Source organism: Callorhinus ursinus, unplaced genomic scaffold (genome assembly GCF_003265705.2).
Source record: "Callorhinus ursinus isolate GAN/ISIS: 27379988/994484 unplaced genomic scaffold, GSC_fseal_2.0 scaffold7, whole genome shotgun sequence".
Classification (NCBI taxonomy): Eukaryota; Metazoa; Chordata; class Mammalia; order Carnivora; family Otariidae; genus Callorhinus; species Callorhinus ursinus.
The window spans coordinates 7,297,336-7,312,495 of NW_027397069.1; positions in this window are offsets into that span (position 1 = coordinate 7,297,336).

The window sequence follows — 15,160 nt, forward strand, 5'->3', positions numbered from 1 at the left end:
GCCCCAGACCGGCCACTAAGTGATGTATACATTGGACAGAATCCAAATAGCACAGCAAAGATTTTGAAAATGGAAACTGACATTGGAAAAACTCTGGAAACAGAAAAAACAATGGGACAAAAAAGAGAGCTTATAAGTAGACTCACATAAATATGGTCATTTTCAGCAAAGGAGCAAAGGAAAGTCAATGGAGAAAAGATTGTCTTTTTAGTAAGTGGTATTGGGACAGTTGGTCAGCCATATGCACCAGAAGAAGAAGAAGAATCATCTAACCCTCACAACTTATGCAAAAATTAGCTCAAAATGGATCATAAATCTAAGTGTAAAACACAAACCTATGAAAATCTTAGACGTCAACATAACCTTCGTGATCTGGAGTTAAGCAGAGTTCTTTGACATGATGTCAAAAACATAATCCCTTGAAGAAAAAATTACTAGATTAGACTTCATCAAAACTCTACAAAAGACCCTATTAAGAGAAGAAAAAAACTGTAGGCTTGGAGCAAATATTTTCAAATTGCACATCTAGTAAAGGACCTATATCCAGAATGTATAAAGAACTCTCAACACTCAACAGTGAGAAAATGAAAAACCCAACTTACACATGCACCAAAAACTCGAACACTTCACTACAGAGGATATAAGCAGATGGCAAATGAGTAGATGAAAATCCACGTATGTGTTAAAATTATGCACCCCCCCAAATCACATTAATGTTAATTTAAAAAATACGATTATTGGAAAACAGAGTTAGAGTCTGGGCTTAGATAATTACAAACCTTGCCAAGTGCCTTTGTGTGGTACAAAATCTAACACCTACCTGGGGCAGCTCTGAATCTAGCACCCCTGGCTTCTAACTTCAAAATGCCAGCGGCGGCCCCAGTCCTCATGTCAAAACGTACAAACAAACTCAACACTCCATAATTTCCCAAAGTATGGGAATTACTAAGTTAGAAAGCTATTCCTTGAACTAAATCATGATAAGCCTTTCTTTGGGTTACTTGCACTTCACCTGTACGCACACCTGTACGCAGTGCACTTTCAATAAATAGAGGCTGTCAACATAGCACTAGGAAACTGAGATGTCCTACAGGCAAATGACATTGCCTGAAGAAGTAAATAGCATTTCAGGCCAAGAGGAGCTAGTTTTGAAGAGCCGAGGAGGAGCAGGGGGAAGACTGTCCCACCTCTCTACAAATTCCATTACACGGCCTGTAGGGCTGGTTGTACATCTTTTTTTCTCCTCAATTTCAGAAGTGGCTAGAATCTATTATATACCGGCTTCAGATGTCAACCCATCTATGACGAACTGCAGATAATTGAGTATTGGATGTACTGGGCCCCAGGGTTGATTTTAATCAAGTGTGTTTAAAGAGATAAAATTAAAATATTTCTCTCTTTAATAAGTTCACTATAATAGCAAACCCAAATGAAGAAATCACAACCCTGTAAATGAATTATGATAATGTACATGTAAAATACACATTTATTTATAATTATGTTTGTTACGCACAATTATTTATAATTGTATCTGGGACTCAAGCAGCGCTTTTATTAGTTAAGCTGTAAGCGTTTTATGGAAGACTACATACCTTCTCTATTTACAAGATGGGACACTCCCTGAATAGTTAAATGTGAGTGTGGGAAAATATTCTACTACAGGATACCCTAAAGGACGTCCAACTCATTCCTATCGTTCATCATGCCTTGAAAAGGACACACTAGACCCAAATAGCAATAGAAACTACTGAATTGCATATCTTCCCACCTCAACATTTTTACAACTCTGAAATGCAAATCTGTCTTAAAATTATTGACTAAGCGTTCACAGTGATGGTTATTGTCTTCAAATACATGACCTTGGTTATTTCTAGTTGAATAACTGGACAACTGAAATCCACGATATTTAGTCTGTAAGCCATTTAAGGTTCATCTGCACAGGGAATATGAGTCCTGGTGTTACCAGAAAACATTCCATTGATACCACATCTTTTCAAGAAAGTGTCAGTAATGTCTGAGTGGAGTCCAGTTTATGAAATTTTCCTTTTATGTATCATGCTTTTGATGTCAAGTATAAAAACTCTGTGCCTAGTCTTAGATCCCGAAGATTTTCTCTCATGTTTTATCTAAACTTTTAATAGTGCTATGTTTTCCATTTAAATCTTTGATTCATTTTGAGTTAATTTTATACAAGGTATGATGAGACTGAGGAGGAGGTTCATTTTTGATGATGTCCAATTGCTTGTTCTAGAACTCTTTGTTGAAATACTATCTTTCCATTGAAGTGCTTTTGCACTTCTGTCAAAAGTCAGTTGGGCATGCTTGCATGGGTCTATTTCTGGGTTGACTCTATTCCATTGATCTTTCTGTCTATCTTTCCCCAATACTACAAAGTCTTGATTACTGTAGCTATATAAGTCTAAAAATTGGGTAGGCTGATTCCTCCCATTTTATTCCTCTTTTTAAAAAATTGTTTTAGTTATTCTGGTTCCCTTGTATTTCTATTTAAATTCTAAAATAGGGGTACCTGGGTGGCTCAGTTGGTTAAGCGTGTTTGCCTTTGGCTCAGGTCATGATCCCAGGGTTCTGCGATCAAGCACCACGACAGGCTCCCTGCTCAATGGGGAGTCTGCCTCTCCCTCTCCCTCTACCCCTCCCCCCTGCTCATGCATGTGTGTGCTCTCTCTCTCTCTCAAATAAATAAAATCTTAAAAAAAATTAAAAATAAATTCTGAAATAATCTCATCTACAGGCACAAAAACTTTTGCTGGTTTTTAAATAGGAATTTTATTAACCGTGTATATTGATTTGAGGAGAATTAACATCTTTACTATATTTGATCTTCTAGTCCATGAACACATTTATTGAGATAGTTCATTTCTTTCACCAGCACTGTGTAGTTCAAGCAATTATAAATAGTTTTATATTTTAGTTTTGGTATCTATGTTTTCATTGTAGGTATGCAGCAATATTGTATATTTATCTTGTATTCTGAGACCTTACCAGACTCGCTTATTCTAAGAGTATATTTATAGATTCCTTGTGATTTTCTATGAAGACAATTATGCAATATGAAACAGAGAGAGTTTTGCTTCTTCCTTTCTTATCCGTATGACTTTTATTTCCTTTTCTTGCTTTATTGTACTGGCTAGAGCAACCAGCTCCATGTTGAATGAGAGGGCTAAGAGTAGGCTTCCTTGCTTTGTTCCCAATTTTATTAGGAAAACATTCAGTTTTCTACCCCAAAGTACAATGCTAGCTGTAGCTTTTTTTGTAGATGGTCTTTATCAAGTTGAGGAACTTCCCTTATATTCCTATTTTTCTGAGAGTTTTTATCATGAATGACTGTTGACTTCTGTCACTTTTTTGGCATCAATTGGTACTATCCTGTGAATTTTTCTTTTGTATTCTGTTAATATAACAGATTATATTGAACCAGTCTTGCACCCTTGGAATAGACCTCACTTGGTCATGATGTCTCTGGATCTCTTTGCTAATATTTTTAAAGGTTTCTTACATCTATATTAATGAGAGATAGTGGTCTGTAATTTTTTTTTTGTAATGTGTTTATCCGTCCTTGTGCCAATACCACAGAGTCTTGTTTACTCTAGCTTTGTTGTTTTCAAGATTATTTTGGTTATCCTGGAGCCCTTGAATTTCCAAAAGAGTTTAGGATTAGCTTGTCAGTTTCTGCAAAAGCTGTAGCTGTAATTTAGATAGGTATTGTGTAGAAATCTGTACCGCGACCTGTTTTTATATGGCCGATAAACTTGGAGTGGATTTTATGTTTTGAAATTTTTTAAAAGACTATTTATTTGAGAGAGAGAGAGAGAGAGAGCTAGCAAGAGAAAGCAGGAGCAGGGAGGAGGGGGAGAAGTAGGCTCCCCACTGAGCAGGGAGCCCAACTTGGGGCTCAATCTCACGACCCTGTGTTCATGACTGGAGCAGAAATCAAGAGTCAGAGGCTCAACCAACTGAGCCATCCAGGCACCCCAGGGGCTCCTGCTTTAGACTACAGCAAAGACCAAATAGTAATTATTGTCTGAAGTTTCCCCAAAAATTGAGGCCTAGGACTATGACCATGGGCTGGGATTTCTCATTTCCAAGGGTTTTTGTTGAAACATGTCTACAGCTGATGGAACTTGGTCTTTAATTTTTTTTTCCTAATGTGATATGTAAATATAGAAAGTGAAAGGCCAAGCCCATAGGCAGAAAGGAAGAAAGGAAGAAAAGAAAGAAGAAAGAAAGAAAGAAAGAAAGAAAGAAAGAAAGAAAGAAAGAAAGAAAGAAAGAAAGAAAGAAAGAAAGAAAGAAAAAAGAAAGGAAGAAAGAGAGAGAAAGAGAGAAAGATGAACATTGTGGGCATTAATAGAGCAGTATAGGATTCAAATTTTGGAGCTGAGGATTCATGCAAAAGGGTGCTCATTTTTCTCCAGAAAGTGTTCAGAGCAGACTCCGGAGATATGTGGAAGCTTAAGGAGAGAATAATGTTTTTCCATGAGCCAACTGCCTTTTGGAACGATCATTCCTGGCATTGAGAGTGTGACTCTATTTTGCATATGCTGAAAACTGTAATTATGAGGCATTGATAATGCACCTGACAGTCGGGCTGTTGCCTCATTTTAAAGCCTGTGGGCCGCCGAATCCTCAGTTTACTCTCAGGATTGCAGAGACAGATGAGGAGCAAAGAGGGACCAAAGAATAGAGATCGGACCGGACCAGGGTATTTGAAGTTGTATTGTTACTTTCATTGGTCACAATGTATTCTTTCTTTGTGTGAACTAAAGGGCATGGTCCATCGTTGGATTTCCACTGACTGCTACCCACTGCCTTACATCATGCAGAAGTCACCGCGGCAGCTTGGGGTCCGTGTGGTCCTGAGCTGAGACTCAGCACCCCGGGCAGATGACAGAGATTCAACAGCTGCCAAAGGAGGGCCTGAGCACGAGAAACCTTTCCATCAGGCTAATGAAACCTGTCAGCGACAGCAGGGACCCGGATCGTGATCGCCCAGAATGCAAGAGGGGTGGAAGAGTAGCCAACTGGAGGAAGGAGGGGGAGGCATGGGAAGAAGCAAAGAATTCTTCATCACACCCAATTCTAGCAGGAGGAGCAAGAGTCTGGGCTGGCTGTCACGAAACAAGAGAAAATTAAAGTACGGTACAACATTTGGCCAGCTGCTGACTTTGTTGTCTGGGCATTACTTCTAGGGTATACCGTCTATAGGGACTGGGGACAGAAGTGGGTTTGCCTAGGTTTCAGGCCCTGCTGTGCACTGCCCTTTCCAATGCCTTGGGAAGGCCCTAGCAAGGTGTTCATGTGCCCTTAAGTTTTTACGAAACTCACGGAAGGAGGAGCCTTTAACTGCAGTCCGTTAAGCCCACTATGTCTCTCCACCTCGACTTCTTTCATGGACGGTTTTGGGATTTGCTAAGGGAAGGTTGAGCTAGGAATACACCATAGTAACTGCAATTTAGAGAGACGTTTTGGAACATTTCAATAAAAACACACAAGAAACTATAAACTCCTATTTAGATGTCTATAAAGGGTGGCTTATTTTACATTCTTTAAGTTCATGTATTTGAAAAAGGAGAGGGCGCCTGGGTGGCTCAGTTGGTTGAGCGTCTGCCTTCGGCTCCCGTCATGGTCCCAGGGTCCTGGGATGGAGCCCCACATCTGCTTCTCCCTCTCCCTCTGCCCTTCTTCCCCTCCCCTGCTCATTCTCTCTCTCTTGCACTGTCTCTTTCTCTCTCAGATAAATAAACAGAATCTTTAAAAAAAATAAAAAAGGAGAAAAAATTCAGCTAAACGTTAATGGAATATGAAACTGAACAGTTAAGAGGAGTGATTAAGTCAATGGAAGTTATTCTGACATCGAGAAGGAAAGCATAACACAAAACTTTCAGATCATGCTGAATCCAGTCATTTACTATGACGAAGGGACGTTCTATTAAGAGAAATAAATGGCATTTAGATTATTTGGGAATCTGCTTAATGAAGAGCCGTGCATTATATGAACTCATTGGAAAATAATTTTAAATTCTTATGTATTAAACATGAAATATTGACATTGATAAGGAGAGCATTAAACTCTTAATACTCCAATACAGTGAGGACACTGATGACAGGCTGGCTATTGAAGACTATCAGTTCAAAGACCTTGACACAAAAAACCCTTAAAATACCCTGAGATCTTACAGTGTGTGTATGGAAGAAACTTGTTAGTGCTTCCTCCAAGTTTGATGAAATCTGAGAGAGTTCTAAGACATGACTAACAACTAATTACAAAGTTGAAAAAGACTCCTCTAAGTTATCAGTAATTAGAGAATTTCAATGAAGTATACTTAAGAAAATACTGAATTTTCTTTCTATTCTCCTTATAAAATATATCACAAAGTCATTGTCTTTTGAAGAGACTATCTGAGTGTATGCAGACAAAAACTGTAGGACAAAAAGCATTTTAGAGATGCAGGAGGAAGTTCATTAAGTGGAAACACTGCTATTTTTCTGAATTTTGTGATGTTTGTGGCATTTAGTAGCTTTTGAAAATAGGAAATTGCATGATTTTTCCTTATACTAAATATCCACTTTTGTGCCTGACTTATTTATTTATTTATTTATTTATTTATTATTTTTTACATTCTACTCTTTATTCTTTAGGACAAATTTTTTTTTGGTAATTAACATATAATGTATTATTTGTTTTGGGAGTACAGGTCTGTGATTCATCGGTCTTACACAACACCCAGCGCTCATCACAACACACACCCTCCCCAATTTTTTGAAGATCTCTTTACCCATTTAGAGAGAGGGAGAGACAGAGAGAGAGCATGTGTGAGCAGGGAGGGGAGGAGCAGAGGGAGAGAGAGAGAGAGAGACTCCTCAAGTAGACTTGCCGCTGAGCACGGAGCCCCACACGGGGCTCGATCCCAGGACCCGGAGATCACAACCCACGCCAAAACCAAGAGTTGGCCACTCAACTGACTGAGCCTCCCGGGTACCCCCTGACGTGATATTTATAATTTTGTATTCTTTTTCTAAAAAAGTACGTCTATTAAGCCTCCCATATATATATTTTTTAAATTGTGGTAAGATATACATAAAATGAAATGTACCATCTTCAACATTTTTAAACGCTGTTCAGTGGCATTAAGTGCATTCACACTGTTGTATAACCATCACCAGAACTCTTTTCATCACTGCAAACTGAAACTCTGTACCTTTAAACACTAACTCCTTATTCCTCCCTTCATCCAGCCCCTGGCAACTATCATTCTACTTCCTGTCTCTGTGAATTTGACTACACATCTCATAAAGGGGAATTATACAATATTGGTCTTTTTTTGGACTGATTTATTTCACTTAACCTGATGTCCTCAAGGCTCATCCATGTTGTTACCTGTGTCATAACTTCTTTCCTTTTTAAGGCTGAATTGTATGGATATGGCACATTCTACTGATCCATTCATCTATCATCGGACCCTTGAGTTGTTTCCACCCATTAGCTATTGTGGATAATACTGCTTTGTACCCATGGGGGTACAAATACCTGTTTGAAACCCTGTTTTCAACGCTTTTGGATATAGACTCAGATGTGAAATTGCTGGATCATAGGGTAGTTCTATTTTTAATTTTTCGAGGAACAACCATACTATTTTCCACACAGCTGTACTATTCCCATCAACAGTACAATGAGGGTTCCAGTTTCCCACATCCCTGCCAACACCTGTTATTTTCTGTGTTTTGGACAGGAGCCTTCCTAATAGGTGTGAAGTCCTTGATATATTTTTAAGTTCTGGCTGGGATTTGGTTTTGCTGGGCAAGCATTTTTACAGCATTATTGTTTCAGTTCTTCTTATGGCCACTGCCATGGTCATGGGTGGAACACGGCTTAGCCAAGCCTTTCAGGATTGCTACGCAGTGCTTCTGAATAGTATTGGTGTCTTCTTTTCTCTCTTTTGAAGTCCTTGGCATCAGTTTATTCAAAGTTGCTTTTGGGTGATGTCATAGATGTCAGCATTGTGGGTTTATTGTTTATTTCTGTTTTAGAATTTACTGTATATACATGCATTTTTCTATCCCATGAGTCAAGAGGATCTATTCTTTTTCTAATTAACATATAATGTATTATTTGTTTTGGGGTACAGGTTTGTGATTCATCAGTCTTACACAACACACAGCGCTCACCACAACACATACCCTCCCCAGTGCCCATCACCCAGCCACCCCCCATCCCCCCAACCCCCTCCACTCCAGCGGCCCTTAGTTTGTTTCCTGAGATTGAGAGTCTCTTATGGTTTATCTCCCTCTCTGGTTTCATCTTGTTTCACTTATTCCTCTCTTCCCCTATGACCCTCTGCTTTGTTTCTCAATTTCCACATGTCAGTGAGATCATATGATAATTGTCTTTCTCTGATTGACTTATTTTGCTTAGCATAAAACCCTCTAGTTCTATCCATGTCGTTGCAAATGGCAAGATTTCATTTTTTTTTGATGACTGAGTAGTATTCCATTGTATGTATATATGCCACATCTCCTTTATCCATTCATCTGTTGATGGACATCTGGGCTCTTTCCATAATTTGGCTATTGTGGACATTGCTGCTATAAACATTGGGGTGCAGGTGCCCCTTTGGATCACTACATTTGTATCTTTGGGGTAAATACCTAGTAGTGCAGTTGCTGGGTCGTAGGGTAGCTCTATTTTCAACTTTTTGAGGAACCTCCATACTGTTTTCCAGAGTGGCTGCACCAGCTTGCATTTCCACCAACAGTGTAGGAGGCATCAAGAGGATCTATTCTGCGGACTTATTCATTCTACCATGTGCTGGAAGACTTTAAAGTCAGTCTGTCTAGTGTCTGGCTGACATGAAAGCTGGTATAGCTGGAACTGAAGGACCTGTTGCTAAAGCACTGAGCTTTGTCTTTACTGGCTGATAAATAGCCACTGCCCAGTAACTCTGAGCCGATGCCTTGGGATCATCTAAAGGGTTAATGGCTGATGGTGAAGGGGAGCCTCCAGGACTGTGCTTAGAAGGGCCCCTGGGCTCTTGAAATTCTTTTGGAACAAGAGGCTCCCCATTTTTATTTTCCACTGGGCTCTGCAAACTAGGTAGCCAGCCCTGAACAGAGTACATAGATGATGGCAAATTAGGTAGCCAGTCCTCAACAGAATCATTGCCCTTTTAGACCTTGAGGCTTTTGCCAAGTGAAAAAGGGATTCTGCCTTAAGATTTCCTCCGGGTGCAATTCAGGGAATGCGACACCAGATTCCCTTTGGCTCTGCTCCTCCGATATTTATCCTGACCAACATTCTTCCAGAGCCCAAACCTGAAAAAGGCATTTAGAGATCAACATTTTTCTGCTATGAGAAGTGGTATATTTTTAAGAGACATAATCCTTTTCTAAGCCTAATTTTCCCCCTGATTCTCACTTATTTTGTTGTTGAAGACGCCCCCCCTAATCTGTTTAAAGTCTGTATTTTGATTCTTTTTTTTTTTTAAGAATTGTGTAAATTGTGCTAAATTAATCTTTTTCAAGGGAAACTGGCTTTTGGATCCTATTTCAACTGGTCAATTCAGGTAGCCTTTTTAACATTAAGCAGAATTCCTGCCTGATTTCTGCCTCATTGGCTCATTGAAAAGCCTTCTCTACAATGGAGATAATTGAGGACAACGCTCTAGTTACTTCCTCAGATATGGCCTTGATACACCAGTCCCTTACACCTTACCTGTTTGCAGAGATAAGTTACCTAGGAACACATCCCTATTTTGTTTATACACTTCATCTTTGACATGAACTTTAACTTACTTATCTTGCAGGAATATTGTGGGAATTCATCTGTTAAGGTCAGAATGGCTTCAACAACAGCACTTTTAAGCCAAACTAATGGTTATGCATTCACTGTTATTATATATGATCATTATGTGATTATATCTACTATGCCACTAATAGGTCGTTGATATTCAATGATATTAAAAACAATTTTCCCTCAACATCGGTCACCGACTCTCTTTTATTAAATGATGACATGAAGAGCTTAGGCTTTGTAATACAAGCCCTACAGAGTGTTAATGGTATTCTGGACTACATGTTACAGACCAAGAATGAAATGAACAAACAAACAGTTTGTTCCTTTGGTGTCACTCAGTCTTTGTAAATTACCAACAATGTTCACAAATAAAAGCAAAACTGCTGGTGATGAGCAGTTAATAGAGGATAAAAATCTGAGGATAATTCAAAGAGAAAAAGAGAGAGAAGTTGGTGATGGAATATCTCCTGGGCCCTGGGGTAGGTAGTTCCATCTCACAATCTAGACCCTCTCTGTGTGTATAGCAAACAGCTCTGACAACAATTCCTTGAAACACTTCCTAAGTATTTGATAGCTAATAATTATTGATCATTTAGCCCCTCCCTTGCTTTATTTTTTATTACCTTAGCACTTGCCTTACCAAATATTCTTCCTTTTGCTTACTTGACTTCCATATTGACTGTCTCCTGCACTAGAATAGAAGCTCCACAAGGGCAGAAATCATGCTATCTATTCAGTGCTTAGAATTGCACCTAGCATATAGTAGGTGCTCAATAAATATTGGTTGACTGAATAAATTAGTGTCAGTTAGTAAAAGATGAGGGTAAATGTAATGTTCTACAGAAATAGTTATTTCCTAGTGCTATCTCTAATTATCATTTTAAGACTATTTTATACACATGACAATGAAAAGAGGAAACAATTTGTATTTTGATGTTAGAAAACGGCACATCGTTCTAAATGATCTAAGCAATATTTCAATGACTCAGAAAAGAGTAAAAAGTCAAAACAGGATGAAAGCAAAAAATCTGAGTGAAGAAATCCCACCAGGTTGCCCCTTTCTCTCACAATCTATAGAAGTTGATAGACTCATTTTGCTAATAATTCCTTACATTTTGTTTTTGTAATATAGCTCAGCTATCCTTCACCTTTAATGATAAATTTTCATTTATTCAAAAGGGGTGTTGATGCAGCTGGCATTTTTTCCTCTGTTGCGTGGCAGAAATGTTGGGATTGGGGTGTCAAGGTAAGTGAGGAGAAGGTGCCAGCTAACACTTGCAGCAACCTATAGTTTTGTGGAGAGAATAGGCAAGGACAAGAAATTCGGTTATGACACTGGTAGCTCAGTAAGTGTTTTACTTTTTCCATACCCTCACAATGCAACATAATGGGGAAGAATCTGTGGGTTTAAAATTTTATAAAGAGAGAAACTACAGGAGGTGCCAAAGCTGTCCCTGGGTCTACTGTTGGGTAAACTACTATGTTGAATGAAACTACTTTATAATAAATGTGTTTTAAACATTAAAAAATGCAAGTGGTGGGTGCCTGGCTGGCTCAGTCAGTAGAGCATGTGACTCTTGATCTTGGGGCTCAAGAGCCCCACGTTGGGTGTAGAGATTACTTAAAAATAAAATCTTAAAAAATAAAATAAACAAATAAAATCTGTGCCACTGGGGTGGCACAGTCAGTTAAGCATCTGACTCTTGGTTTTGGTTCAGGTCGTGATCTCAGAGTCATCAGATCGAGCCCCGCATCGAGCTCCAAGCTCAGTGTGGAGTCTGCTTGAGATTCTTTCTCCTTCTCCTTCTGCCCCTCCTGCTTGTGCTCACTCTCTCTCTCTAAAATAAGTAAATATTTTAAATAAAGTAAAATAAATCTTAAAGAAATACAAGTGGTAAGATAAAAATATTTGGTTATATTTTCTTTCAGGGTAACACCACTGTACTTACCATAGTTACTGTGGTCACTCTATGCAACCAGCTCTATACAAATATTTGGTTGCAAATGGACACAATCTGGAGAGTTCGACAAATACAACTCTAGTAGTCAGACTGGTCTGTGCAAGGCTCTTTTCCCCATCCCTTATGTAAAATATTTGTATTTTCTCACTTAATATATGGAAATATCTTTTCACACTTTCTTTCTTCCATCTTCCTTAGTGTTTTCTGCAGTTTATTCTTTGCTCTAGTGGACAAAACTGACCCAAACCCACAACCCTGATTGTCTTCAAAGAGCTAAAAAGACCCATGTTTCATTGAACTCCAGTGTGCAAAAAGCTGCAGCTTTGGTATTACCGGTTTTTGCAGTCTGTGAAGGGTTCCCACCCTGGAATAATGAACACAGAGAAGGGCACGCATCCAGGCCCCCAGCTCGGCGAGGCTTCCTCACCCGTCAGACCAGCCCCAGAGGTTCAGAAATGAGACAAGTTCACTCTAGTGGAATTCTTTACTATCCACCACTCCCAGGAACATGAGGTACAGTAAATTTGGAGGAGCTGATAATGAACTGTGACTTTCTTTTTTTCTGAGTTCATTTGTCTACCCAAGGTCAGAACTATTTTGTTTTGGGAGAGTTGAGGAAATTCTAAGCACTTCAGAACAAGGTCTCTACTTCTCTGGAGTCACCAGGATACACCCCCCTCCTCCCATATTTAGACTGGGCTGGAAGAGCCCTGAACTTAGACTGGATTCATTTCTGGTTGTTTATTATGAAGGTGGAGGGTAGGATCTGGGACTTTCCTCACAATCCCAGGTAATTAAACCTAGGAAAAGCCATAGTTTGATGCACTATTCTGTAAAGAGTGTTATAGAATATTTTAGGGATTTAGAAGGAAGTCAGACAATATCATCTCTAGAAAGGATTTCTGCAAACTTTTTAAAAAAAATACAATTTGGAGGGCGCCTGGGTGGCTCAGTTGGTTAAGCGACTGCCTTCGGCTCAGGTCATGATCCTGGAGTCCCGGGATCGAGTCCCACATCGGGCTCCCTGCTCGGCGGAGAGTCTGCTTCTGCCTCTGACCCTCTCTCCTCTCATGCTCTCTCTCTCTCAGATAAATAAATAAAATCTTTAAAAAAATACAATTTGGATTCCTTGTCCTAGAAAAATAATGGCAAACTATTGATGCTGCCCTTCATTTTATTTTTAAAGATTTATTTATTTTAGAGAGAACACACACACACACACACACACACACACACACACGAGTGGGGGGACAGGCAGAGGGAGTGAATCTCAAGCAGACTCTCAGCTGAGCGTGAAGCCTGAGATGGGGCTCGAAGAAGGGGTTGGTGCAGGGCTCCGCCCAGAGCTCCATCTCACCACCCATGAGATCATGACCCATGAGATCATGACCTGAGTGGAAATCATAAGTCAGACCCTTAACTGACTGAGCCACTCAGGTGCCCCTTGATGCTGTCCTTTAAAGAAAGGTGAATAGAATGAATCTGGCTGGTAACAAATTCTATTTTAAAAACAGGTGTTTTTTCTTTTTTCTAGCTAATTTAATAGCGCCCCCACCATTACTTTATTATTAGTCTTGTAGCAAAGCAACTATTTACTATAAAAAGAGTAGTTCAAACATGAAACAATGTTCTCTGCTATAGTCTAAAACAGTTGAATTACAAATACTAATGATTATAAGAAATACAGGAGACAACTGGCTATGGTAATAATGACTTCATATTTCAAAGGATATTGAATGATATTCTTTTAAGTGTACATTATGTACATTTTACCACAATAAAAAACTCGGTCTATTCACCATCAGATTGTAAGAAACTGCAGAATTTTATTATTATAAATATGGACCTCTAGTAGTGCCTTGTATACAGCAGAGTTCAACATATTTTTTTGTAAAATAAAGGACCCGACTTTTGTATAAAAAAAAGTACAACAATAATAGATGCTTATTTTTAAAAACTCAACTGATGCAAGGATAAAATAAAAAGTGAAAGCTCCTTTCACACGTCTCTGGATGCTACAATCCACAGGACTGGCTAGTCCTTACAGGTTACTTTTTATTTATACTAAAACCAGATATGCTTCTTCAAGATTTACCTGGAAAAGATTTTAAACTAATTATGTATCATTAAGATACATACAAGTCCTAAAAGCAAACCTAACAAGGAAATGATGCAGTAAGAGGTTATCATTAAAACATGGATGATGCTTGAATTATAAGTATTTGGGTGTGGTAGTCATTCATATGCAAGTTTTCAAAACCGGCTGCAATTACATTTCATTTCTACTATCTACTAGTATCATCCTCAACAGAAAGGAAAACTCTCTTCCTATGGTTTCGGAAAAACAAATGTGGGTTACTCCCTCAAGCTAAAATAGATGGATGTCTTTTCCACCACACCTTAAATACCATGCATCTCTGTTCCATGCAGTACCCTTGCCTGGAGGTGATGCTCATCCTTCTATAAGGTGTGACTCCTCTCTCATGAGAGTTGATGCAGTAGTAAAAATTTAGACAATTCTAGGTCCAATCTGGTGGGGCTTTAAAAAAATAGCCTTTGGTAAGTGTATTTATATCCAAGGACGGCTGTAATAAAGTACCACAAAGTGGGTAGCTTAGAACAACAAAATGTATTCTCTCACAGATCTGGAGGCTAGGAATCTAAAATCAAGGTGTCAGCAGGGCCATGCTCTGTCCAAAGGCTCAAGGGAAGAATCCTTCTGTGTCCACCCAGCTTCTGGTGGTTGCCAATAATCCTTGGTATTCCTTGGCTTGTAGATGCATCATTCCAATCTCTGCCTCTGTTGTCACAGAGCTTTCTCCTTGTGTGTCTTTGTCTCTCCTCAGAAGAACATTAGTCACTTTGGTCCAGTATGACTTCATTTTATTTATTTATTTATTTATTTGTTTGTTTATTTATTTATTTATTAGCAATCTCTATACCTACGTGGGGCTCAAACTCAGAACCCTGAGATCAGGAATCATATGGTCCACTGACTGAGCCAGCCAGGTGCCCTCAGTATGACCTCATTTTAACTTGATGACATCTGCAAAGATCCTATTTGCAAATTAAGATCATATTCACAGGTATCAGGGTTAGGATTCCCATATGTCTTTTTAGGAGACACAATTCAACCCATAACAGTAAGGAACAACTTTCTGCTCAAACTTAAACATGAGAAATGTCCCATTTATTTTATTTATTTTAAAGATTTTTATTTATTTTACAGACAGCGAGAAAGGGAACACAAGCAGGGGGAGTGGGAGAGGGAGAAGCAGGCTTCCTGCCGAGCAGGGAGCCCGATGCGGGGCTCGATGCGGGGCTCGATGTGGGGCTCGATCCCAGGACCCTGGGATCACGACCTGAGCCAGAGGCAGACGCTTAACGA